Below are 26632 nucleotides of genomic sequence, written 5' to 3'. Positions count from 1 at the left end.
ATGAGAGATAAACAAGGTTGTGGAGAAAAACATGCTCAAAATATAGCAGACAGGGTTAATTCCTTCTTAACGTAGTCTGCTGAAGAGAAGCCAGGAGCCCCTGGGGGGCCTAGACGCCTCTAGGCCAATGTTACAAGGCAAACACCCTTAATCCCGTCTATCGATACAGCCTCAGGGCGTCACTGCGTAACAACGCCACGTAATGCAACCGAAGAAATTCCCGGTCAGGAATTGCCAAAGTTCATCTAAATGCTTAGACGGTAACAGTTCTCTCTCTCAGCTGGGAGAGCCCCGGTGTAGTTAGGGAAACACTCGTAGAGCGTGTACAAGAGTTTAGAGCTCAAACGGATCGTTCCAAGGAACCAGGATAACAAGGAGTAAGAAAACGCATTGCTTACCGCACCCACAGCTTACCGCCCATACGGAGGAATAACCTGAATTATCGGCGCTGCCGATGTCTCTGGCGCGGTTTTTGTTTCCGGGACTGGCGTGCTCTGCGTCAATTACGTGACGCGCTACTCAGCATGCCGGGTAGTGTAGTTTTGTGTCCCCGATCCTCTGAAGGCTTGCTGATGTGTTGCGGCGCCCTGCTGCCTGATGGTGAGTTGCGGCACCCTGCATCCTTGGGGCGAACTCTGACAGTACATCCCCCCTTCACAAGGGGCGCAGTCCCGATACGAGTTTGTTCGGACAAGACCGGTGGAATCTCGCCACCAGACGGGGGGCATGCACCGCCCCAGCAGGCTCCCAAGAATTCTCCTCCGGTCCGTAGCCCTTCCAGGATATCAGATAGTGCAAACGCCCCCTCACCCACTTGGAGTCCAGAACCTCCTGCACTTCATACTCCTTGTCATGGTGGACCCAGATAGGCAGGGGCAATCGGCGTTGCGGGCAACGAGAAGGCTTCAAAAGGGAAACATGGAACACCGGGTGTATACTGAAATGCGCAGGCAAGCGCAATCGCACGGGCACTGGATTGACGTGTCTCACGACCTTGTAGGGCCCTATGAACCTGGGATTGAACACGCTGTGTTTCTTGAATCTAATGTGCTTTGTAGACAACCACACCAAATCCCCACTCTTGTACACCGGACTTGGCCTGCGGCGTTTGTCCGCCTGCGTCTTATAGCTAGCCTTGGCATGCATAAGATTCTTGCGTGTGGCGAGGAGCACATTGCGGACACGCAACAACCTCTCCCTGATGTCTGGCAGCTTACTGCACGTGCTAGGTAGCAACAAAGGGGTGAATCTGGGATGGTGCCCATAAGAACAAAAGAAAGGGGTGTGCAGAGTGGAGGAATGTTGGGTGCTATTATAGGCAATTCCCGCCACCCACAACCAATCCACCCACGCATCCGTGTTACTCTGGACGTAACAACGCAGGTACTGCTTCAGAGTCTGGTTCAGCCTCTCAGTTTGACCATCAGTCTGCGGGTGGAAACTGGTGGACAAAGAGGACGTTATCTGCTACTCTGCACACCAGGTTTTCCAAAAGCGAGCAGTGAACTGTGCCCCCCTGTCGGACACAATAACCCTCGGGAGACCATGTATTGTTACAACATTAACCAAAAGAAGGTGAGCCAACTGACCAGCCGTGGGGACCTGCTTACAAGCTACGAAGTGACCCATCTTTGTTAAGTAATCTACAACCACGATGATGGCCGTTTTCCCCTGGTCTTTGGGGAGACCGACTATGAAGTCCACCGAAAACCTCTCCCATGGGTATTCCGGCGTGGGCATAGGTTGTAAGAGCCCCTGCGGTTGCTGTCAATTGGACTTCATCTGGGCACATGTCGTACATTCCATCACCCACCTCCGTAAGTCCGGCCTTATGGAAGGCCACCAGAACTGTCTCAGCACCTTCTCTAGCGTTTTCACATACCCCATGTGTCCCGCACAAGGGGTATCATGGCACCAGGAATACACAAGTTTTCTTAAATTGTCCGTAGGAACGAGTACCTGGTTTCCTCTCATGGGTACTCCGTGCTTTATCTTCCATTCAGGTTGATGCCTAAACCAGGTCCTCCACACACAGGTTCGTATTCCATGTCTCACTCCCGAGAGGAAATCCGTAGTTTGCGTAACACAGAGCACTTGAGAGGGTTCAATGATCGCTCTGCTCGGTTTCGTGGCATACATTGTTGGGTGTTCTTGTCTAGTCAGGGCGTCCGTCTTCTTGTTGTTCAAGCCAGGTCTGAAAGTGACAACAAACCGGTATTCTTCGAAGAACAACATCCAACGTAGTTGACGTGGCGTGAGATGTCTTGCGGCACGCATGAACTGTAAGTTCCGATGGTCAGTATAAACAGTGACTAGCTGTTTTGCGCCCAACAACCAATGTCTCCACTCCAAGAAGGCATCCCGGATGGCCAACAGCTCCTTCTCTGCGATTGTGTAATTGCACTCTGCCGTGCTTAGTTTCCTAGACATAAATGCAATGGGGTGTAATACGCCGGTAGCTTTGTTTCTTTGTGATAGCACTGCTCCAAGTGCAACTTCGGAGGCATCGGCTTCCACGATAAACGGCATTTCAGGGTTGGCATGGATCAGTATCGGAGCTGTGGGGAAAGAGATCTACAATTGATCAAAAGACGTTTTTGCTTTCTAATCCCAAACAAAGGGTACATTCTTGCGTGTGAGTCGGGTTAGGGGGGTCACCAATCCGGAGAATCCGCGGATGAAACGCCTGTAAAAGTTGGCGAACCCTAACAGGCTCTGGATGTCCTTGACGTTACAGGGACGAGGCCATTCTTTCACCGCCTTGACCTTTCTTTCCGCCATCACCTGTCCAGACGAAGTAAGCATCACTCCCAGGAACTCCACGGTGGTAACGTGGAATTCACACTTGGTGATTTTACAGTACAAATGATGGGACAATAAGACCTGTAACACCTGACTCACATGTTCCACATGCTCCTCCATGGTATTCGAATAGATCAGGATGTTGTCGATGTAGACAACGACATAGTGGTCCAGGAAGTCTCGTAGGACTTCATTGACAAAAAATTGAAATGCGGCCGGGGCATTACACAATCCGAAGGGCATTACTAGATACTAGTAAAGCCCATACCGCGTCTTGAATGCCGTTTTCCACTCATCACCTTGTCGAATTCTGACAAGGTGGTAAGCACCCCTCAGGTCCAGCTTGGTATACACTGTGGCTGATCGTACTTGCTCCAACAGGACCGGGATCAATGGCAAGGGATATTGTTTTTTTACTGTGATAGTATTCAGTGCTCTGTAGTCGATACAGCATCTCTTCTCACCATTGGCCTTCGGGATAAAAAACAGCGGTGATGCTGCTGGAGTCCGAGAAGGTCTGATGTATCCAAGGGCCAGGTATTTATCTAAATATTCTTGTAGTATCTCATTCTCGGGTATCGTGAGGGCGTAGATTCTGCCATTGGGCACCACTGCCCCTGGAAGAAGGTCTATCCGGCAGTCGTACGCACGGTGAGGAGGAAGCGCTTCTGCCTTAACGTCGCTGAACACCGCTTCATAAGCCTTATAACAAAGAGGGAGTGATACTTCTTTTTCAGCGGCAGTGGCGATTTGCAGTACTGAAGCCAATACTCGCGAAGGTTTTATCATATCATAGCTGCAATGTTCTTGGCAGAAAGTGGACTTGAACTGTACTTCACCGGAAGTCCAATGTATATGAGGTTCATGTTTTCTCAACCATGGAAGCCCCAAGATGACCCCGTACTGGGGTGCTTCAATGATATTAAACGCCATCTTCTCATGGTGTGTTCCTGCATAAGAGAGCGCGTATTCTGGGGTGTGATATAATATGGGCCCGGCCTTTAGCTCTTTGCCGTCAACAGCATATACCGTTTCTGGATGTTCCTTGGCGATCAGACATACTCCCAGCCGTTCTGCTTCCGCCGAATCCATGAAACAGCCGGTAGTGCCAGAGTCCACCATAGCTCTGATGTTCTTTTCTTCAGACGCGATCACTAGCGACATGCTTAGAAACAGGTGGTTCTTCTCAGAGTCGCTTCCTGGCGTAATGGAAGGGATGGTTTTCCTGCTTGATGGTTCCCCTTCACACACCTTCAAGCTTTGTAGTTTTCCTGCTCCTTTTCTGTGATTTCTGCTGCGGACTGTCCTGTCCTGAACCTGCCTGGCTTGGGTTTTACCAGACATTCCCGCAAGAAGTGCCCTTTCTTGCCACAATATAAACAAAGTCCTTGTTTCCGATGGTAGTTCTTTTCACTAAGCGCCAACGAAGCCCGTACTGCTCCGATTTCCATAGGTTCCGGCACCGAGGAAGTCTTTTCCCCGTGCCCTGGGTGTTCGTAGGACAGAACCGGCCATTCCTTCATCTTATGATCCCCTTTTCGCTCTTTCATCCTGTGATCCAATCGCAATGCGAGCTCAATAAGCGCGGAGCAGGTACGGGGTTGTGGGTCAATTTGGGCTAACACATCCTTTAGATCGTCGTTCAGGCCTTGATAAAAGAGGGCAGATTGTTTGGCTTCGGGCCAGTCCGTTTATTTATTTATTTATTTATTTATAAAAACATTTATAGAGCGCGAACGAAGGCCCTTGGGCATCTCGGCGCTGGAGTTACTGCAATGTGTTGAGCCTCATCAGACAGGAGATCATTGGTTGAAGAGCCATGTTTTTAATTGCTTGCGGAAGATCCAGAGGGACGGGCTGGTTCTGATCGACTCTGGTAGAGTATTCCACAATTTGGGTGCGGCTACCATGAATCTTCTGTCCCCCCAAGAAACAAGTTTGGTTCGGGGTACCACTAGGTCATGCTGGGAGGATGAACGTAGCGTTCTTGAAGGACGGTAAGGAATAAGGTTTTGGACAAAGAACGCCGGTCCCACGTTGTTCAAAGCCTTGTAAACCAGGCAGAGGGACTTAAACATGACTCTCCTTCTTACTGGCAGCCAGTGCAGCTGTCTTATAGTGGATGCGGCCGAGTGATGTTTGGGGATGCGCCCTAGAAGCCTGGCAGCGGAATTCTGAATGGCCTGCATTTTCCAAAGCACTCTCTCCTGGGCACCTAGAAACAGTGCATTGCAGTAATCCAGGGTCGACAATACAAGGGAACTAACCAGTGTTTTGCCGGCACTTTCCGGCAGGAAAGGCAGGATTTTTTTTATAAGCCGCAGTTTGTGGAAGGCTGAGGAAGAAATTTGGTTGGCGTGTGGCATAAAATTTAGCTGATCGTCGAAAAGGACTCCTAAATTCCTCACTTTTTTTGCTGGGTCCGGGGGTTGGCCCATAGATGATGGCCACCAGAGGGGGGACCATTGCGGGGAAAGGTTGCCAAAAATTACCACCTCTGACTTATCAGAGTTCAGTTTCAAGCAGTTTTGAGCCATCCAACTTCCGATAGCCAACATACCTTGGCTAAAGGCGTTCGCTATTTTGAGGCCGTCGTTCTTGACTGCGAGGACCAATTGAGTGTCATCTGCATAGGAGGTCAGGCTCATCCCATGTGCCCTGATGATTTTGGCAAGGTCCGACACATAAATGTTAAAAAGTGTCGGACTGAGGGATGAGCCTTGGGGAACTCCACATGGCAGAGACAAGGGGGAGGATTCAAAAGGTCCGATGGTGACGACCTGGGATCTATTTGCCAGGAAGGAGGCAAGGAGATTCCTAGCCTTGCCTTGGATCCCAATGCTCTCGACACGGTCGACCAAGGTGGAATGGTCGACCGTGTCAAAGGCAGCCGATAGGTCCAATAAAATGAGGACAGCTGTACCACCGGCATCCCGAATGGTTCTTATATCATCCGCCGCGTTTCAGCCACCAAACGACGAAAGCTATTCAGATAAGTAACCAAGTCCGAGTTGCCTTGCCTCAGTTTCAGAAGTTCCCGGTCAGCTGTAAAGGTTTCAGCCCTTCTGTCGAATGTTTTTTCGAATTCGGCACGGAAGTCATCCCACTCGTAGAGTAAAGAGTCATCTCTTCTTACAACAGGGTCTGCCCATTGAGCTGCCTCTCCCCCTAGGTAGGATATCAAAAAGGCCACCCTGGCTTGGTTGGTAGCGAATATTTTCGGTTTGCACATAAAGTGCAGCAATACCTGTGTCATAAACACCTGTACCTTACTGTTGTCCCCATAAAAACGTTCAGGGGGGCTAGAGGTATCTGAGCAGGCATCTCCACTATCACTGAGGTAGAAGGAACCTGACTCCCCCCTCCCTGGGTCTGTGGCATTGGAGTTCTGTCCATCCTAGCTCTTAATTGGGCGTTCTCAGCTCTGGAAGCCGCTACTTCCCTATTGGAGGCTGATAGTTCGGTTTGAACCAGCGCCAACGCTGCCAGTACGTCGTCTAGGGTTGTCATGGTGTATTTCAACACAGCCAAGAAGAGAGAATATTCTTGGGCCGATAATTCTGTCAGGCTCGGACTTCTTCTCTTCGGAGCTGTGCTGAAATACCTATACCTTTCTCCGAAGAACGACCCCAATGTCTGAATGAGAACACAGACTACTTAAGGCAGTTTCACTGGGGAAGGAAAGGAAGGGGACAGCAGGGAGGGAGATCTGCAACGATAAAGAACAAGCTATTAAAATGAATCCCCCGTGCCCTTCTAAGGTTGACACACCTACTAGTTACACACAAGACACATAATATGCATACACTCTCATACCTTTAAAGGAAAATAATGGAGACTAGTGCGAGGAGAAGAGATACGAGGTGGTACCAGAGATTTTGCTCAACTGTAGAAGAAAACAGAAAGACATGCATGAAACCCTGTTCCAAGAACTACCATGCTATTTGCACAAAACTCTCCACACATACCATATCAGTTGTGTATACACTTCAGTAACAAAATCCATTGAACTTGATACCCCTCACTCGTGTCTCCTGCTGGGATGAGAGATAAACAAGGTTATGGAGAAAAACATGCTCAAAATATAGCAGACAGAGTTAATTCCTTCTTAACGTAATCTGCTGAAGAGAAGCCAGGAGCCCCTGGGGGGCCTAGACACCTCTAGGTCAATGTTACAAGGCAAACACCCTTAATCCCGGCTATCGATACAGCCTCAGGGCGTCACTGCGTAACAACGCCACGTAATGCACCCGAAGAAATCCCCGGTCAGGAATTGCCAAAGTTCATCTAAATGCTTAGACGGTAACAGTTCTCTCTCTCAGCAGGGAGAGACCCGGGGTAGTTCGGGAAACACGCGTAGAGCGTGTATAAGAGTTTAGCGCTCAAACGGATCATTCCAAGGAACCAGGATAACAAGGAGTAAGAAAACGCACTGCTTACCGCACCCACAGCTTACCGCCCATACAAGGAATACCCTGAATTATCGGCGCTGCCGATGTCTCTGGCACGGTCTTTGTTTCCGGGACTGGCGTGCTCTGCGTCAATTACGTGACGTGCTACTCGGCATGCCGGGTAGTGTAGTTTTGTGTCCCCGATCCTCTGAAGGCTTGCTGATGTGTTGTGGCACCCTGCTGCCTGATGGGGAGTTCGGCGCCCTGCATCCTTGGGGCGAACTCTGACACTGTCATCCTTCTTGCAGAGAATCCAGCTTCCAGTGTCCTGACTCCCTTCGAGGGGTGTTGGGGATTGAGATCCGGAAAGAGATTCCCACCTCTCTCATTCTAAGGTATGGAGCAGACTAGAACCTAGAGGGACTTTTGGCAATACAAAAGGCAATACAAACTATAGCTTACCATACTATAGAAAACAGCATCTACTTCTTACCTCGTACTACACTTAGGTTAGGTACACTGGGGTAGAACTATTTAGAAGCACCAGACGAGTATTCACATTTTAGCCTGTATTATCTATGTATGTTCATATGAATATATGTCATAGCTAAAATACCATGCTACTGCAGTATTATTTCTTCTTACTGCATACGCAGTACGTATTATATTTCGCATACTGTCTTACGATTGTAACAGCTCATATCTCTTGAACGAGAAATAAGACTGTTCACTAAATCCTTTTTTTGAAACGCCCGTCTATCTATTTCTGTGTAACTCTGAAGAAACTAAGAATTGGCTTTTGTAGTCTGGTCTGCCCTGTTCCCATGATGCACTGGGCCAGGGACAGACTAATTTGCATACAGCCAGGTTCTGAAACTGGGATGGTGCAATGAGCTAAAAAACGGTGTTGGATCTAGCCCTGATCTCTTGACTGGGTGAGAGTACTCTGCTTAATTCAGAGACTCTGTCCATCACCACCCCTTGTTGTAAATAATTTTGTCCACCCTAAGCGTGGAAGGGTATACTCAGATGTGAGTCCCTTGCTCATTGCACCATCAGGATTCAAGCAAGCCGGGCCGAAGACGGCTGTAATGCCAGAAACCGGTCCCCGGAAGCTTGTTTCCTTCCCAGTGTAAGAATTGGCTTTTGTAGTCTGGTCTGCCCTGTTCCCATGATGCACTGGGCCAGGGACAGACTAATTTGCATACAGCCAGGTTCTGAAACTGGGATGGTGCAATGAGCTAAAAAACGGTGTTGGATCTAGCCCTGATCTCTTGACTGGGTGAGAGTACTCTGCTTAATTCAGAGACTCTGTCCATCACCACCCCTTGTTGTAAATAATTTTGTCCACCCTAAGCGTGGAAGGGTATACTCAGATGTGAGTCCCTTGCTCATTGCACCATCAGGATTCAAGCAAGCCGGGCCGAAGACGGCTGTAATGCCAGAAACCGGTCCCCGGAAGCTTGTTTCCTTCCCAGTGTAAGAATTGGCTTTTGTAGTCTGGTCTGCCCTGTTCCCATGATGCACTGGGCCAGGGACAGACTAATTTGCATACAGCCAGGTTCTGAAACTGGGATGGTGCAATGAGCTAAAAAACGGTGTTGGATCTAGCCCTGATCTCTTGACTGGGTGAGAGTACTCTGCTTAATTCAGAGACTCTGTCCATCACCACCCCTTGTTGTAAATAATTTTGTCCACCCTAAGCGTGGAAGGGTATACTCAGATGTGAGTCCCTTGCTCATTGCACCATCAGGATTCAAGCAAGCCGGGCCGAAGACGGCTGTAATGCCAGAAACCGGTCCCCGGAAGCTTGTTTCCTTCCCAGTGTAAGAATTGGCTTTTGTAGTCTGGTCTGCCCTGTTCCCATGATGCACTGGGCCAGGGACAGACTAATTTGCATACAGCCAGGTTCTGAAACTGGGATGGTGCAATGAGCTAAAAAACGGTGTTGGATCTAGCCCTGATCTCTTGACTGGGTGAGAGTACTCTGCTTAATTCAGAGACTCTGTCCATCACCACCCCTTGTTGTAAATAATTTTGTCCACCCTAAGCGTGGAAGGGTATACTCAGATGTGAGTCCCTTGCTCATTGCACCATCAGGATTCAAGCAAGCCGGGCCGAAGACGGCTGTAATGCCAGAAACCGGTCCCCGGAAGCTTGTTTCCTTCCCAGTGTAAGAATTGGCTTTTGTAGTCTGGTCTGCCCTGTTCCCATGATGCACTGGGCCAGGGACAGACTAATTTGCATACAGCCAGGTTCTGAAACTGGGATGGTGCAATGAGCTAAAAAACGGTGTTGGATCTAGCCCTGATCTCTTGACTGGGTGAGAGTACTCTGCTTAATTCAGAGACTCTGTCCATCACCACCCCTTGTTGTAAATAATTTTGTCCACCCTAAGCGTGGAAGGGTATACTCAGATGTGAGTCCCTTGCTCATTGCACCATCAGGATTCAAGCAAGCCGGGCCGAAGACGGCTGTAATGCCAGAAACCGGTCCCCGGAAGCTGGTTTCCTTCCCAGTGTAAGAATTGGCTTTTGTAGTCTGGTCTGCCCTGTTCCCATGATGCACTGGGCCAGGGACAGACTAATTTGCATACAGCCAGGTTCTGAAACTGGGATGGTGCTATGAGCTAAAAAACGGTGTTGGATCTAGCCCTGATCTCTTGACTGGGTGAGAGTACTCTGCTTAATTCAGAGACTCTGTCCATCACCACCCCTTGTTGTAAATAACTCTGAAGAAACTAAGCATGCACGATTGACTGAGTGAAACTGTTATCTATTGTTCCGATTCTAAGGGAAACAAAGTTTTCATGTTTATGCGGGTGCCAGAAACTACTCCCTTCTTGTTTATTCGAGAAGTTTCTAGTGACCTCTGAGTTAGCTGGCACACAAAGTAATTAAGTTTAATATAGTCGATAAGGGCATACTGACCTTAGTCCTATTAAAAAACTATAGTGTATATTATTCCAATGCGCAGAGCCCATAAGGGAAATAGGAACTACACTACACCAGTCATATTATTTGTATTAAAAGCTAAGTTGGAATCAAACCAAAGCCATCCACTCACTCACAACATCATAGATAATAAATAATTCATACAAAGTCATGAAGAAATTTATGGTTGTACAAACAAAACATATTTTGCATTAATAAAAAAAGAACATTTTTTCCACAAATCAAACAGAACACAAATATCAATACAAACTGTAAATGCACACAACTATAAATATGTGTGTGTATGTGTAAACATAATGTAGACATAAACATATATATATTATGTAAACATATATATATATACTATAAACAATTGTATGTACAAAATAGTCATCAAAGATTATACTATGAAACAAAAGTATGTGAATGACAGAGAGAGAAAATATTGGGGAAAAAACAAATGTCACTCTCTAAAGTTTTCATGTATTATCTTGAGACTTACTTAGCCTAACGGCTAGGGTGCTCGACCTCGGCCCTGGGGATCTGGGTTTGAGTCTTGGTAACGATGCCAAAAACCTCCTGTGATTCTGGGCAAATCACTTAGGGCCAGATGTAGGTAATCCGAATTTACCTATTCTTAAATACCAAATTTTACAGATTCGGTATTTAAGAATAGGTAAATGGGGGAGGAGCCTAGCCTGCAACAATGATGGCCGCTTAAACCCTCGGCTCCGCCGACCCTCCCGCTTTCCTCCAGCATTGCGATCTATCCTGCAAATTATCCTGTCTACGAGCGGAGTTTTCTGAACGGGGAAGTGACTCCGATCCCAATGGTGTGCTCCCCGGCATGTTTCTAGCGGCGAAGGTGGAGGAACGTCCTCGCTTCTTCCCCGGCTTTTCATGGCGGCGAGACCGGGTCTTTGTGCGTGAGAGACGGCCAGCCCGACCACAATAACAGCGGCCATCGGAGACGGGGAGGAGTCGGACGGCCGGAGAGAGGTAGCCTCACTGCGTTTCCCACTGCAGGGATCTACTCTGCTCCGCGATTCTGCACGTTTGGACAGTGTTGCAGTTGCGAGGGATACATTGTATCGCCTCCCCAGCCCGTAGAAGACCCGGACAGTTCTTTCATCTCTCCCTGCGCTGTGGTGGGAGCCATTTTGTGTGTCGCTCACTCGGCACTTGTGACTGAAGACCCTTGGCCGCTACTGGGGGTCCAGGTGATTGCCGACATTGCGTCAGCGCTGTGTGGGGTGACGGAATGAAGTCTGCTGTTCCTGCGCCTCTGGCCCGGTTGTGCTATGCAGAGTATCGGCGGGGTGAGCAGCTGGTCGCAAGGGATGATGGCGGTCAGCATCGAGGGCTATTACATGCCTGTGAGCCCCGGATGAAGAGAATTGCTGCATCCTTTCTTCCTGGGGCACCGCTGGTGATCAGCGATATTCTGGGCGCTCTAGGTGCTTTGCGAGCTGCCCTGCATATTAGTGCCCAGGATCTGGGGGGCCGGCTGGATGCTATTGCTTCTGATGTGCCCTCGACGGGCCGTGATTGTTCTCGAGTGCGGGGTACTGCGCCACACCCTGTCTCCGAACGCAGTGGACTGCCTATCCGGGTATGTACGGAGGTATTGGAGGAACGGGATCTTGATACCGCCGCGGTGCTGACCGCGATGGTCGTGAAGAGGTCTGGTGTTCGTGGATTCGTGCGATGGCTGGGAAATCGTCTCCGGACGCCATGTCCGGCAACTCCTTTGTGGTCTGATGGCGTGCCTCCCCGTCCTTTCTCGGAACCGATGTTATTGCTCTGGCCAGCCGGCCTTGGAGGATTGCTGCTGTGCGTTGCTTCTTTTTGTACTGTTATTGAACTCACAGTGTTGGATCGGACAGACTTTATTGGACAGCATCCAATTCTGTCGTGGCCCTCCTGTTCGCCTTTTTCATCTAAGATGGCGCCTGGACGGCTAGTCTTAGTCGACGCACCGGATCGCAGGGGGCAGGGTTGAGGATGTTTTCTTGGTTGCGGTTGCTCGCACTGCTGAGATTATGAAGGACTGGCTGGACATTGACTGGGTTGAACGTTGGTATTTATCGGTTCGGGGGTCGGGGGTTGGGCGGCTGAGAACTCACCTGTTGGTTGTCTTCCTCCTCCATCTTTTCACTGCCGGCGGGGGGTGCTGGGTGTCCGGGGGTGTATTTGTTTCTCTCCTCCTCCACTTCTTGTACTTTTTCTCTTCTGTGGGGCAGTTCCGGGGCGACAGGCACGCTGTTAGTGGGTTAGGCCGTAGCCATTACAGGGGTGCAGGGTGGCGGGTGCGGGGGGGGTTTGTTATTTTAGTTTGTTTTGTTCTATGGTCCCTATCGCTCTTTTCCGGCTTTGGGAGGGTTCTTTCCTCTTTAGTAGGGTTGGCTGTCTCTTGGTCTTGCATCTTACCTCTTCTTTCGGCATCTCCACTAGCCCCTGTTTCTTTGTTCTTGGGGGTGGGCTCTCTGGGGTGATATTTAGAAACGTTGTTTACTGTAATATTGTCTGTAGTTTAATGCTACCGCCGCGGCTGCCTAGATTATATTGTTGCTATAGCCATAGCCTATCTCTGACTGCCATTGGGGTGCGTCCCCCTTGTCTTTTCTGTATATCTCTCATGTAAGGTGTTGTGTCCTTGCTGTTGCAGCCCCTACTCTTCTTCAAAATTTAAAAATGAAAACCTCGTATCCTGTGTTGCGAGCCTCACAACCGTGCCTGGTGTACTTTAACATATCCTGTTTGCTGATTGACCTGACATTTCTCCTGTTTTTATTGAATGTATTTGCGGCCGGCCATGAGGGTTGTGGGCCTGCGCATGTATCTCCCTGTTTTTTTTGAATAAAGGTTTTCACAAAAAAAAAAAGAATAGGTAAATGGGATGTAGATAAATTTCGGTAAAAACTACTGTTGGACCCGGTCCTTTGGGCAGGTTCACCCCGTGACTTTTTGCTTTTTCCTAGCCTGTTTTTGGAACCTGGATTGGTGATTTTAGGCCTCTGCGCACTTTTTCACTGTGGTACAGTGTAAAGTGCGTGTGCTCTCTGTGTATGGATGGTGAGTGACCTGCCCTCCCATAGGAATGAATGGGGAATATGTATGCCCATGGTAGATTCCTGATGCATGGGGAGTGCAGGGTCGAGTTTGATATGTGTGAACTCATGGTAAGGAATGCTGCAGAATGGTATATGCGGCATGGCTGTGTCTAGTCTAGAAGCGCCACTTTTAGAAGTTGGCATAATTGTGTAGTGAGTCTGCTGGCACGTGATTGGCTGATGTGCCTGGGCCTGCTGGTATATGGACTGTCTGGTGAGTAGGACGGGGTCTGCAGGGCCCTGGAGGAGGGGGTCTGAGTCAGCCGTAGATGAAAGGCCCCCATCTGCTGTCAGGGATGGGAGGAAAGAGCGTCTGGTGGAACCAGGCTGTGCCTGTCGGCCCACCCTGCTGGCTCTCCCTTCTGATGGCCCACTGTCACCTCTGACCTGAGGCTGACAGGAGAAGGAAACCAGATACACCAAGGGTTTAGGGGCTCGCTTACACAAAGACTTCAAAAGACTTCAAAGCCTTTTCTGTGTATAAGAAGGGGCTGTGTTCCCTTCCAAGTTGTTCTTGTTTTTCTGACTTGAATCTGCCAGGGGCGTGCTGCTGCTTGGGCTCAGGGGACTCCCTGAGTCCTGCCCAGCCCCTGGACTCCTGATGGACTTGCCTGGATTCCTGGGGGACCCCTCTGCCCTGCCTGGGCGGATGGGGGGACTTGGCTTTGCCCCCTGGGAAACTCTGGGGCCTTGGCAGCATGGAGAAGCTGCATTTCCCTGGGGAAGAGCGCTGGAGCTGTATTCCTAGCGCCTGGAGGCGCTGTGCTTCCCCCTGAGCGCCTGGGAGCGCTCTGCCTGTTGTCTAGCGCTTGGGAGCGCTTCATTTTCCCCAAGCGCTTGAGAGCGCTTTATCTGGACTTTTCCTAGCGCTTCGGAGCGCTTGATGTCCGCTTATAGCGCTGGACGCGCTGAGGTACGAGAGCCCACCTCGCTTTATCATTTACTTTGATCGCCGCCCGCCTGCCTGTCTGGATCGGGCCGCCGCGCTGCCCGCGGCGACCCGGAAGTGATTGACCGGCCGGCCAATCCTGTCGCGGCCGGCCGGAAGTCCCGCCCCCCGCAGTCGGCGAGGAGGAGAAAGGAAGGCGCGGGAGATGGCGGCGGTGGACGGGGCTCCTCTCGGCTGAGGGAGCCCCAGGGAGACGAGGCGGCCGGTTGGCAGGGCTCCCGTGTGCCAAGGGAGCCCTGCAGAGGGGAGAAGACTCGTGGTCGGCTGCTCGGGGCTCCCGGGTGCGGAGGGAGCCCCGGCGAGGAAGAGAGAAGGCCGGCGCGAGGCTCCCCGCATGGAGGGAGAGCCTCGAGGAAGCAGAGACCAGCTGTCGCCCCGCCCGCGATGGGCTGCCGGTAAGTCTGGGCCGAGTGGGGCAGAAGAGGGGAGGGGCGCCGGGGCACGGTGACGGTGTCCGCCCCCCCCAGTGGCGCGAGCTCGCGCCTGTTGCCAGTGTGAAGCCACGAGGGCTTCAAGGGCGGCCCCAGTTGGCAGTGGGTCGCCCCAGCGTTTTGCGAGCCCAGAGAGGCTCAAGGGGCCTCATCTTGTTGGGCGAGCCCCGAGGCTCGTAGGGGCATAATGGACTTTGGTGCATCTAGGGCGGCCCCAGTTGGCAGTGGGTCGCCCCAACGTGCGTGAGCCCTGAGAAGCTCAGAGGGGCCATGTTCTGGTTAAGAGCCTGTTTGGCTCCAACGACCCCCACAGTTGTCCTAAGAGCCTGCTAGGCTCAGGGGGCATATTTGTTCAGAGCCTGTGTGGCTCCAACCTTTTGCTCAGTGTTGTTCTAGGGCCATGAGGGCCCCGGCGCAGTTTTGAATCTCCAGCTGCACAGCAATTAGTGGGCAGCTGCACCGTTTAGGCGCAAGATGGAGAGGGAGTCCCTGAGAGGGATAGAGATGGCACAGAGGTGCCCGGCCAGTCTCAGCTGCGCAGCACTTAGTGCCAGCTGCAACGTTTAGGCCCTTGTGAGTGTTCCCAGGGGCCCAGCAAGTAGTGGGCCCCTGCATCGTTTAGGCCCCTGACATTGAGACTCAGGGCGTTCTAGCCCCAACAAGGCCAGTTGGCCTAGGGACTGCCACAGGTGGTGGCTTGTGTAGGTTTTGTGCAATTGTATGGTTCTTGTACCTCTGAATGTGATTTCTTGCATCATGTCTTATTCCTGCACCTCTGAATGTTTTTAGACATCATGTGACTATTGTGCTACTGTATTATTCTGGTACCTCTGAATGTATTTTATTGCATCATGTGCTTTATTCTTAACACCGCTGAATGTGTAGGTTTATGCATTATGTGTTTCTCTTTACTACTCCTCTGAATGTATATTTATGCATCATGGGTAATGTGTCCTTTCTTAGACCCCTAAAACTCTGTGTGCTACTTAGGTGATTTTCCTTTACTACTCCTCTGAATGTGTTTCATACATCATGGGTAATGTGTTCTTTCTTAGACCCCTAAATGCTGTGTGATACTTAGGGGGTTGTTCTTTTTAGTACAGGTGGTCCTAGTGAGGTCCTGGTCCCCTGCGTGACAGTCTCCTAAGGGGTTTAGGGTTGCGTAGGTGGTACTTACCTGTTCCCAGTAGTTACTGGGTGTGATCTATAACTGTTACTTTGTGTTACAGTGAAGTTTATATACTTTTATTCTAATTACTGACAAGTATTTCTATATGTGCAAAGTGTTGATTCAGACAGTGGCCCATGTGCCCCTGTCTTGTATATAATCCCTTGTGAATATTGCCGTGCCAGTTGGCACAATGTACATGTGTAATTTCTATCTGATATGTTTTGACAATACAAAAGTTATTTTAATATAACCTTGTGTGGAGTCTCTTTTGTGGTGTACCTAGGATGTTGTTGCTGTTGTGCGCTGACGCAAATGCTTTACACATCGCCTCCGAGTTTAGCCTAGACTGCTCGTGCCAAGCTACCTAGAGGGTGAGCAGGGGTTATCTTGGCGTGTGACTTCCTTGCCCTGACTGGAATGGTGGTTTCGGCCTGGCTTTGGCGTCAGCCTTAGCCTACCCGAAATAGCCGGTTTCCTACATTGTTGGTCAGCGGTGCGGATTTGGACTTGTATTTGCACAGTGCCATAGCAACAACTGGCTACATTACAAAAACTCTGCGTTTTTCAGATAGTCACATATTTGGGATTATTGTTTTTGATTTTGTTTGTCCTCAAGAGTGTCATTTTCAGATGTTGTTCCTGCGCTTTATGTTTAGTGGCAGGTGAGAGAAAATGACAGGGCGGGACGCCAGTAGAGAGGGGAGGTTCCCATAGATTAGGAATCGCTTGCTGGGTCCAGTGTCCAACTCCTATTCCTGTCCCTGTGTGGGTAGATGGAAGAGAGGGAGGGTGGAGGAGAAATTGCTTGCTCAGGAGGGTGGTTATTCCCTGAGTGTAGTGTGTGTGTCTGGATTCCCCAGTATGGTAGGATCCAGTGGTGGCAGCTTAAATGTGTCCAGTGCGTGTAGTCCCATTCCCAGTCCCCAGAGTATGGTGCCTGGTGCTCAGTAAGAGGGTGACAGGTTGAGAGTCAGAGGCAGTGAGGAACTGTCTCACTAGTCTGGAGGGGGAGTGTGTGGATGAGTGGTGTCTTGAACTGGAGGAGTTCGTGTGAGGTTTTTTTTAGGAGCTTGCACGTGAGGTGTACCTCTGGTGGTGTGCAGGACGTCTTGCAGAGGCATTGGACAAGAAGGTGGATGTCTGGCGGTGTGCTAGATGTCTTACAGAGACATTAGGGAGTTATTCTAATAGTAGTGGCTTGTGTATCTGATGATCCTGTGTAGGTGAAGAGGTTCATGTGTAGCCCAGCTAGGTCCCATTAGTATGGTAGGGGTGTAGGGGCTCGCGTCCTGTCTCAGTGGAGGTGGAGTGAGTGTGGGACGGTGTGTCCCACGTTGGCCCGAAACCCTGTCTCAGGGCCTGGAGGGTTCCCTAAGGGAGCGCCAGGTCTGAGGCCTAGGCTGTACTTATAAGTCATTTGAGGGAAATCTTCCTGTGATTAGAGGACGGGGAGTGTCGGTAATCAGAACTCCGGCGGTCCTGGTGTTGGGCAGTACCGCTCCTAAGTGGAGGGTGCAGAAGTCCTGGTTCGCTGGGCATTTGTCCGTCTAGAGTGCTTGACCATTTGTGGGGCCTCTGGAGGTCGTTCCCCGAGGAGGGGGGAGGCCAGGTTCAGGTTCAGCCTGACCTGGAGGAAAGGGCATCTGTAGTCAGTGTCCTGACCGGTTGTTGGCTCCCAGGGGTACCGCTCCCAGGTGGGAGGGTGCAGAACTCTGGAAGGGGGTGCAGAGGGACGGTGTCCTTACTTCTGACCCCGGTGGGAGGAAAGGGTGTCGCTGATACGCCACTGGCGTGTGCTCTGTCTAGCCTGAGACATACTGTGCCGGTGATCACAGAACTGGAAGGGGGTGCAGAAGGACGGTGTACTTCTGACCCCGGTGCAACTTGAGGGTTTAAATCCTAGGTTGGGAGATTAGGAAGCTTCCAGGTCAAGAGGAATCTCTACCCAAGTAGATCAGCTGAAGAGACTGAGGGGGCTGCCCTTGCTGTGTGTTCTGGGGCCCACCTGCAGTTTGTTGTTTCCACTAAGGTAGAGGAAAGGGGGCTTTGCTGTGTGCTGTGTCCCCCCCACCTGCTTGAAGAGGGACTGTGCTGTGTGCTTTGTACCTCAGAAGTGAAATAGTTTCCAGGTAGGTCCTGATCTGGTAGGAGAGTTGTGTTCTGGTGAGTGCTTCCCTGTGAGGGTTATTCCATCATCGTGACTAGAAGCAAGGGTCCCTACTTGGTCTAAGGTACTTACCTCTGCCAACTAGAGACCCCCAGTTCTAACAGTGATGGAGTAGAGGTAGGGTGGGGCATGCTTGCCCGTGACCTCTAGTCAGCCTGAGGGTGTGGTCCCTAGGTTGTAGGATCAGTGGTAGTGTAGCTACACTGAGATAGAGAGTGGAGATTGGCTGTTGTGTGCCAGGGGCTTCTGCCCCCACTCTGTGGATTGGTTAGGACCTGTGATCTTTGGATGGCCTAGGGCCTGGTCCTGGCTGTGGATGACTAGTGTGTACCAGTGGGGTATCCTAGTTGTGTCAGAGAGCTTTTGTTGAGGGAAATCCCTGTGGGTTCAGAGTGGCGAAAAACTGTAATATGGCCCTGCCCTGCAGGCCCGTCTCCGTGGTTTTGTCGCCCAAAGCATGGAAGACCATCAGTGTAGTGATTGGTCTACCCTGCGTTTTGGCTGGAAGGGGGATGTGTTGGACCCGGTCCTTTGGGCAGGTTCACCCCGTGACTTTTTGCTTTTTCCTAGCCTGTTTTTGGAACCTGGATTGGTGATTTTAGGCCTCTGCGCACTTTTTCACTGTGGTACAGTGTAAAGTGCGTGTGCTCTCTGTGTATGGATGGTGAGTGACCTGCCCTCCCATAGGAATGAATGGGGAATATGTATGCCCATGGTAGATTCCTGATGCATGGGGAGTGCAGGGTCGAGTTTGATATGTGTGAACTCGTGGTAAGGAATGCTGCAGAATGGTATATGCGGCATGGCTGTGTCTAGTCTAGAAGCGCCACTTTTAGAAGTTGGCATAATTGTGTAGTGAGTCTGCTGGCACGTGATTGGCTGATGTGCCTGGGCCTGCTGGTATATGGACTGTCTGGTGAGTAGGACGGGGTCTGCAGGGCCCTGGAGGAGGGGGTCTGAGTCAGCCGTAGATGAAAGGCCCCCATCTGCTGTCAGGGATGGGAGGAAAGAGCGTCTGGTGGAACCAGGCTGTGCCTGTCGGCCCACCCTGCTGGCTCTCCCTTCTGATGGCCCACTGTCACCTCTGACCTGAGGCTGACAGGAGAAGGAAACCAGATACACCCAGGGTTTAGGGGCTCGCTTACACAAAGACTTCAAAAGACTTCAAAGCCTTTTCTGTGTATAAGAAGGGGCTGTGTTCCCTTCCAAGTTGTTCTTGTTTTTCTGACTTGAATCTGCCAGGGGCGTGCTGCTGCTTGGGCTCAGGGGACTCCCTGAGTCCTGCCCAGCCCCTGGACTCCTGATGGACTTGCCTGGATTCCTGGGGGACCCCTCTGCCCTGCCTGGGCGGATGGGGGGACTTGGCTTTGCCCCCTGGGAAACTCTGGGGCCTTGGCAGCATGGAGAAGCTGCATTTCCCTGGGGAAGAGCGCTGGAGCTGTATTCCTAGCGCCTGGAGGCGCTGTGCTTCCCCCTGAGCGCCTGGGAGCGCTCTGCCTGTTGTCTAGCGCTTGGGAGCGCTTCATTTTCCCCAAGCGCTTGAGAGCGCTTTATCTGGACTTTTCCTAGCGCTTCGGAGCGCTTGATGTCCGCTTATAGCGCTGGACGCGCTGAGGTACGAGAGCCCACCTCGCTTTATCATTTACTTTGATCGCCGCCCGCCTGCCTGTCTGGATCGGGCCGCCGCGCTGCCCGCGGCGACCCGGAAGTGATTGACCGGCCGGCCAATCCTGTCGCGGCCGGCCGGAAGTCCCGCCCCCCGCAGTCGGCGAGGAGGAGAAAGGAAGGCGCGGGAGATGGCGGCGGTGGACGGGGCTCCTCTCGGCTGAGGGAGCCCCAGGGAGACGAGGCGGCCGGTTGGCAGGGCTCCCGTGTGCCAAGGGAGCCCTGCAGAGGGGAGAAGACTCGTGGTCGGCTGCTCGGGGCTCCCGGGTGCGGAGGGAGCCCCGGTGAGGAAGAGAGAAGGCCGGCGCGAGGCTCCCCGCATGGAGGGAGAGCCTCGAGGGAGCAGAGACCAGCTGTCGCCCCGCCCGCGATGGGCTGCCGGTAAGTCTGGGCCGAGTGGGGCAGAAGAGGGGAGGGGCGCCGGGGCACGGTGACGGTGTCCGCCCCCCCCAGTGGCGCGAGCTCGCGCCTGTTGCCAGTGTGAAGCCACGAGGGCTTCAAGGGCGGCCCCAGTTGGCAGTGGGTCGCCCCAGCGTTTTGCGAGCCCAGAGAGGCTCAAGGGGCCTCATCTTGTTGGGCGAGCCCCGAGGCTCGTAGGGGCATAATGGACTTTGGTGCATCTAGGGCGGCCCCAGTTGGCAGTGGGTCGCCCCAACGTGCGTGAGCCCTGAGAAGCTCAGAGGGGCCATGTTCTGGTTAAGAGCCTGTTTGGCTCCAACGACCCCCACAGTTGTCCTAAGAGCCTGCTAGGCTCAGGGGGCATATTTGTTCAGAGCCTGTGTGGCTCCAACCTTTTGCTCAGTGTTGTTCTAGGGCCATGAGGGCCCCGGCGCAGTTTTGAATCTCCAGCTGCACAGCAATTAGTGGGCAGCTGCACCGTTTAGGCGCAAGATGGAGAGGGAGTCCCTGAGAGGGATAGAGATGGCACAGAGGTGCCCGGCCAGTCTCAGCTGCGCAGCACTTAGTGCCAGCTGCAACGTTTAGGCCCTTGTGAGTGTTCCCAGGGGCCCAGCAAGTAGTGGGCCCCTGCATCATTTAGGCCCCTGACATTGAGACTCAGGGCGTTCTAGCCCCAACAAGGCCAGTTGGCCTAGGGACTGCCACAGGTGGTGGCTTGTGTAGGTTTTGTGCAATTGTATGGTTCTTGTACCTCTGAATGTGATTTCTTGCATCATGTCTTATTCCTGCACCTCTGAATGTTTTTAGACATCATGTGACTATTGTGCTACTGTATTATTCTGGTACCTCTGAATGTATTTTATTGCATCATGTGCTTTATTCTTAACACCGCTGAATGTGTAGGTTTATGCATTATGTGTTTCTCTTTACTACTCCTCTGAATGTATATTTATGCATCATGGGTAATGTGTCCTTTCTTAGACCCCTAAAACTCTGTGTGCTACTTAGGTGATTTTCCTTTACTACTCCTCTGAATGTGTTTCATACATCATGGGTAATGTGTTCTTTCTTAGACCCCTAAATGCTGTGTGATACTTAGGGGGTTGTTCTTTTTAGTACAGGTGGTCCTAGTGAGGTCCTGGTCCCCTGCGTGACAGTCTCCTAAGGGGTTTAGGGTTGCGTAGGTGGTACTTACCTGTTCCCAGTAGTTACTGGGTGTGATCTATAACTGTTACTTTGTGTTACAGTGAAGTTTATATACTTTTATTCTAATTACTGACAAGTATTTCTATATGTGCAAAGTGTTGATTCAGACAGTGGCCCATGTGGCCCTGTCTTGTATATAATCCCTTGTGAATATTGCCGTGCCAGTTGGCACAATGTACATGTGTAATTTCTATCTGATATGTTTTGACAATACAAAAGTTATTTTAATATAACCTTGTGTGGAGTCTCTTTTGTGGTGTACCTAGGATGTTGTTGCTGTTGTGCGCTGACGCAAATGCTTTACACATCGCCTCCGAGTTTAGCCTAGACTGCTCGTGCCAAGCTACCTAGAGGGTGAGCAGGGGTTATCTTGGCGTGTGACTTCCTTGCCCTGACTGGAATGGTGGTTTCGGCCTGGCTTTGGCGTCAGCCTTAGCCTACCCGAAATAGCCGGTTTCCTACAACTACCGAATCTGTAAGATTCGGTATTTACTGAATCGGTATTTACCGATTCGGTAATTGCCATTCATATTACCGAATCGGTAAATAGCGATTCGGTAAAATAGGGGAAACATTCAAGGGTGCCAGGGTGTCACTTTGACACCCTGTTGCACCCCTGAATCGTGCTTGTGTGCAGATGTGGCACACATACATGCCCTAAGGGCATGTATGTCTGCCACATGGCACAGTTGAAAATGCACAGATTTGCATTTTCAAAGGTATTTGTTATTTACCACCAACTTATAGTTGGTGGTAAATAACGAATCCTTACAGGTGAAAAGCACTCACTTGAGTGCTTCCTACATTTCAGATTCAGTAATTTAAGTAATCGGTATTTAAGAATTCGGTAATTTACTGAATTCTTAAATACCGATTCGGTAAATTACCGAATCTGAAATGTAGCCACCTACATCCCAAATGCCGTAACAGCCGAAATTCGGTCATTTCTACCGTTACCGACCGGTATTAGGGTTCCTACATCTGGCCCTTAATCTCCCCGTGTCTAAAATGAATGTGTGTCCTCATGTAACGTAACTGGTGCTGTGTAAAGAGCTCTAATACCCGATTCGGTTCGGGGTTAGTTCGCGCTATATCCAACTCTGCAAAAATAAATAAACAAAAAACTCTAACAAGATGATTAATCTATGGCGCTTGTCCCAAATATGCCATTTTGAACAATGGCGTGAAAAAAGGGTTCTGAAGGCGGCTTTATGTTATGTTACTTGTATATAGGGCTCGCACTTCTGTGTTAGGTTATGTTATCATATTTGTAGAGTATGATCTACTATTAGTGTGGTACCAAAACATTTCTCAGATTTGGGTGCCCTTATCATATGGTCATCATATTTTCCTCAATTTATTTATTTATTTTAAACATTTTATATAGGGTGAACAAGACCCGTGAGGGTATCAGAGTGCTTTACATTATAGAAAAAAAGAGTAATGATAGTAATTCAAATATTACAGGAGGAGAAAAACATTAGGCCAACATATTGAGAGGTGATCATAAACAGTAATATACAAAGGTGTGGGAAAAATGTCAGAGCTGGCCTGGAGATTCAAGTATTAATAGTAAGTTAAGCATGTTTTGGTTGTGTGCTTTCAGCAGAGATTTACTTATTAAAAACGTACTTTACTAATCATTTGTGTTAGTTAATGTGAAAACAAAATGAGTTTGGTACAAACTTTGTCATTTTTCATTGAGCTGGGAGGCCACTTGTCAATTGCCCAGCCTGTGCAGCTTTTTTGTTAGATCTTGCCTACAATACAGCACAAGCTGTCTGTTGGCAGAAAAACCTATTGTCAGTTTAAAGTAGGCACAGAGCATGGCCATTGATTTTATCCATCAGTTTATGTGAGCCTTACTTCCTCTTCTTGTGTTTGTCCCTCCCCAGGGCCTTGGATGCATTACTGGTGTCTTTCCACCCCGTACCTTTGAAGCACTGCCTTTTTCCTTTTGGTTAAGCACTCCACAAGAGAGCATCATGTGTTTTCCGGCTGTAATGCTTGCGTATTGCACTCCCCCCTCTGCCACATTCCATGTTGCTCTCTCTTGCCTGTGTACTACACTGCCACCCCTCTCCATGATGTGCTCAGCATTGTGTGCTTCACCATCTGCCTTGCTTTCTTGCCCATGTGCTTTCCCCCAACAGTTCCATATTCCTCTCACTAGCCCATGTGCTTCACTTCCCCCATCATCCTCATCGCGCGTATTGCTTCCCATACTCCTTCCATATTGCTCAGCCCACCTGACCCTATGGGTCACTTCTTATAAGCTCATCCTCTGTATTGCTTCTGCTTTCCCATGTTACTTGCCCCCTTATTGCTTCTTTCCCAAACCACACCCTCCAAGTTGCTTCAGTGGCGTAGCAAGGTCAGATGGTACCCGGCGCAGAAAATGTCTTGTCACCCCCCCCCACATTGAAATTATTAAAAGAAGGAAAATTAAGATACTTACAGTTGCAAGTGCCATTTTGTCACCCCCCCCCCCTCAGTGATGACACCCGGGGCGGCCCACACCCACTGCACCCACTTCCTACGCCATTGAGTTGCTTCCCTCCACTCGCACCTTAAACAACAACAAAAACTTTTCTGCCCAACTTTTTAATATTTGTTAATTGACAATTAGACTCGTATTGGTTTAAGAAATTGAAAGCTGTAACATCATTTTGTAAGCATGAACATGCATATGCGCTCGCCTACAAAATGATACGGGTAGATACGCCATAGCTCAGTTTTTAAGGTCTCGGCCTACAGCATTGCTTTAGCATTGCTTGTTTGGCGAGATTATAGTAAGGCTTTCAAAAGTCTACCCAAACTGCGGATTAGGTACAGTTCATGTGAGCCAGGCGCGTGCACATCAAACACCATCAGCCTGTGAGCCTCTCTCCACACTCACACTTCAAACAAATCCGCTCCCCCACCCCCCTCTGTACAATGCCGAGAGCTTGTTGTTTACACACAACACCCCAGCTGATTTTGATCCGGAATCCGCTCCCCCGCCCCCCTCCGCGCAATGCCAGAGCTTGTTGTTGCCTTCATTCTCTAGTCAAACTGTGTGCTTACTGTGTGATTTTTTTTGACCAATTGATCATTATGTCAAGGGATTAGAGCAGCCAGAAAACAAACCTAGCTCATTTACAAATCAATGTTATTACAGAACCCAGTGAAGTGTCTTTCTCTACCAGGCATTCCTGCACCTTTGCCTACCTTCATCGGCACTTAATGAGTGATAATAGTTAAGAGGTGAAATCTCCCTCTTCTTCGAATGCCGTTACCAACCTGTGTAAACAGCAACCAATACATATGCACAAATCTCTCGCATATCCATCCCGATCCCTTTAAACAGCACTCTTTGTACTTTTGTCTAGAAGTATACCCCACCCCACCCCACTGTGACTTGTTTCCACCCCTCAAGCTCCCGCCCCCCGCCCCCATTCCTTCACTTTCCTTGAACCCCCGCAGTCCAGGACACCCTCCGCGTCACCGGTGCCCACCCTGCACCCATACCCCTTTCGCCTCCTCCTGCGCCATGCAACCCTCCCCACACCCTCCCTCAGACATCTGAGCCCCAGCTCCAGGCATAGGCCCCCATCTTGTTACGCCACACCTTCTGCTCCTGAGCCCCAGTCCCGTATCCGCAACCCTCAACAAGCCTCTAACCATTCGAAAGCTGCCCCCTTTCACCCGACCATCCGCCGCAGGTTGTGCACCTCTCCACACATCTCCTGCAATCCTGTCTCCCTCCGTGCCCAGCATGCCCACCCCGAATTGCAAACTTCCACCACCTGGCCAGTATCACCCTCCAACCCCTTCACGTCCTTGAGTCCCCCACGTTATTAATTTGCCTATCTACTATGGTGCTGCAGCCGGGTACTTCAGGTGCCCCGGGCGCAACCGCAACCCAACCCGCCCTGTGGAAGAGCACACCTCCACTCCGGGTCCCCCTGGCCACGCTCCCTCCGTGCCTTTATTTATTTTCTTCCATTTATTGCTGAGGGAAATTGTCCCTGGGGCCCCCCTCCCCCACTGTCCTGCCAAGCCACACCCTGTGCTCCCGGGTCCCATCCAAGCATCGCAACCCTCAACTGAGCCCCCAACAATTTTCAACTAGCCAACCCTTCCCGAGCGCCCCTCCCTGCGCCCAAGTCTTACCGTGTGCCTGCCTATCCAAGACTTCACACCTGACCTGATTGCCACCCTCCCCTCTGCTGCTATTAATGTTGCGCTGAGCACCATGGCAACCCTGCCCCATTCTGACACGCACCACTGTCCCCCAAGACGCCGCCTCATCCCGTCACTCTTTACGAAACCTTTGTTACACTTAATTGCGAGCCCTCCCTCCCCCCCACATCCGGGAGTGGAGTGCCATTGCGCAGCTCTGTGATGTCCTTGCTCGAGTGTGGCACAAGACCTCTTGCCCCTCAGACAGCACCGCCATTCAAGCTGCAAAGAGCTTTGCATTTGCTAGCATGTCTCCCTCCCCCCCTGCCCCTAGGCTGCCCAGGAAACAACCCCCCACTAGCCCATGCCTGACCCCCACCGTCCCGCGCCAGCAATTCAAAAGACAGACAGCAGACAGGATCCTTCTCAGCTTTATTTGGCATACATATTGACACTAATGGCAGATTTGTCAAATACTGCTTATTAAGCTAGGCTAATAAGATTCTCTCCAAGCCCCCTCTCTCTTCAGTCGATCTCTTGCCCATCCAGACACAATTCTTGTTTTATATCTCAATCTCTGCTCAAACACTACCTCTTTAATCCATATCTGCATCCACCACTCTCCCCCTCCCTCACAAGTATTTCCTTGCTGTCCCCATATCCCTCCTTCACATCGCACACCATTTGGCTTTGAGGCTGCCCGCATGCCTAATTTACCACCCTGTGTTTTTATTGCCTTTCTTTGTAATGTCATCCAAACACATTATGATTAGTTTCATTTGCAACATGCACTGGCGAGCCATGAGCATGCTGCAGCTCCCGATTTATGTAACTGCTGCTTTCAAGCTTGTGAGCAGAAGCTGCTCGGTTGCAAGTTAAATGATAATTCAACCCCCCACACACACAACCCCACACACAACCCCCCACACACACAACCCGCCACTCACACAACCCCACTCACACAACTCCACACACACAACCCCACACACACATAACCCCAAACACACACAACCCCACTCACAGACACACCCCACCCCCACACACAACACCCCCACACACAACACCACAAACACACACAACCCCACACACACACAACCCCACACACACACAACTCCACACACATACACAACCCCACACATACAACTCCCCACACACACAACCCCAACACACACAACCCACCACACACAGACACCCCACACACACACACCCCACACACCAACACCCCCTACACACACACCCAC

This window comes from Lissotriton helveticus, chromosome 1_1 (genome assembly GCF_964261635.1).
Source record: "Lissotriton helveticus chromosome 1_1, aLisHel1.1, whole genome shotgun sequence".
Taxonomy (NCBI): domain Eukaryota; kingdom Metazoa; phylum Chordata; class Amphibia; order Caudata; family Salamandridae; genus Lissotriton; species Lissotriton helveticus.
This window is presented reverse-complemented; position numbering follows the sequence as displayed.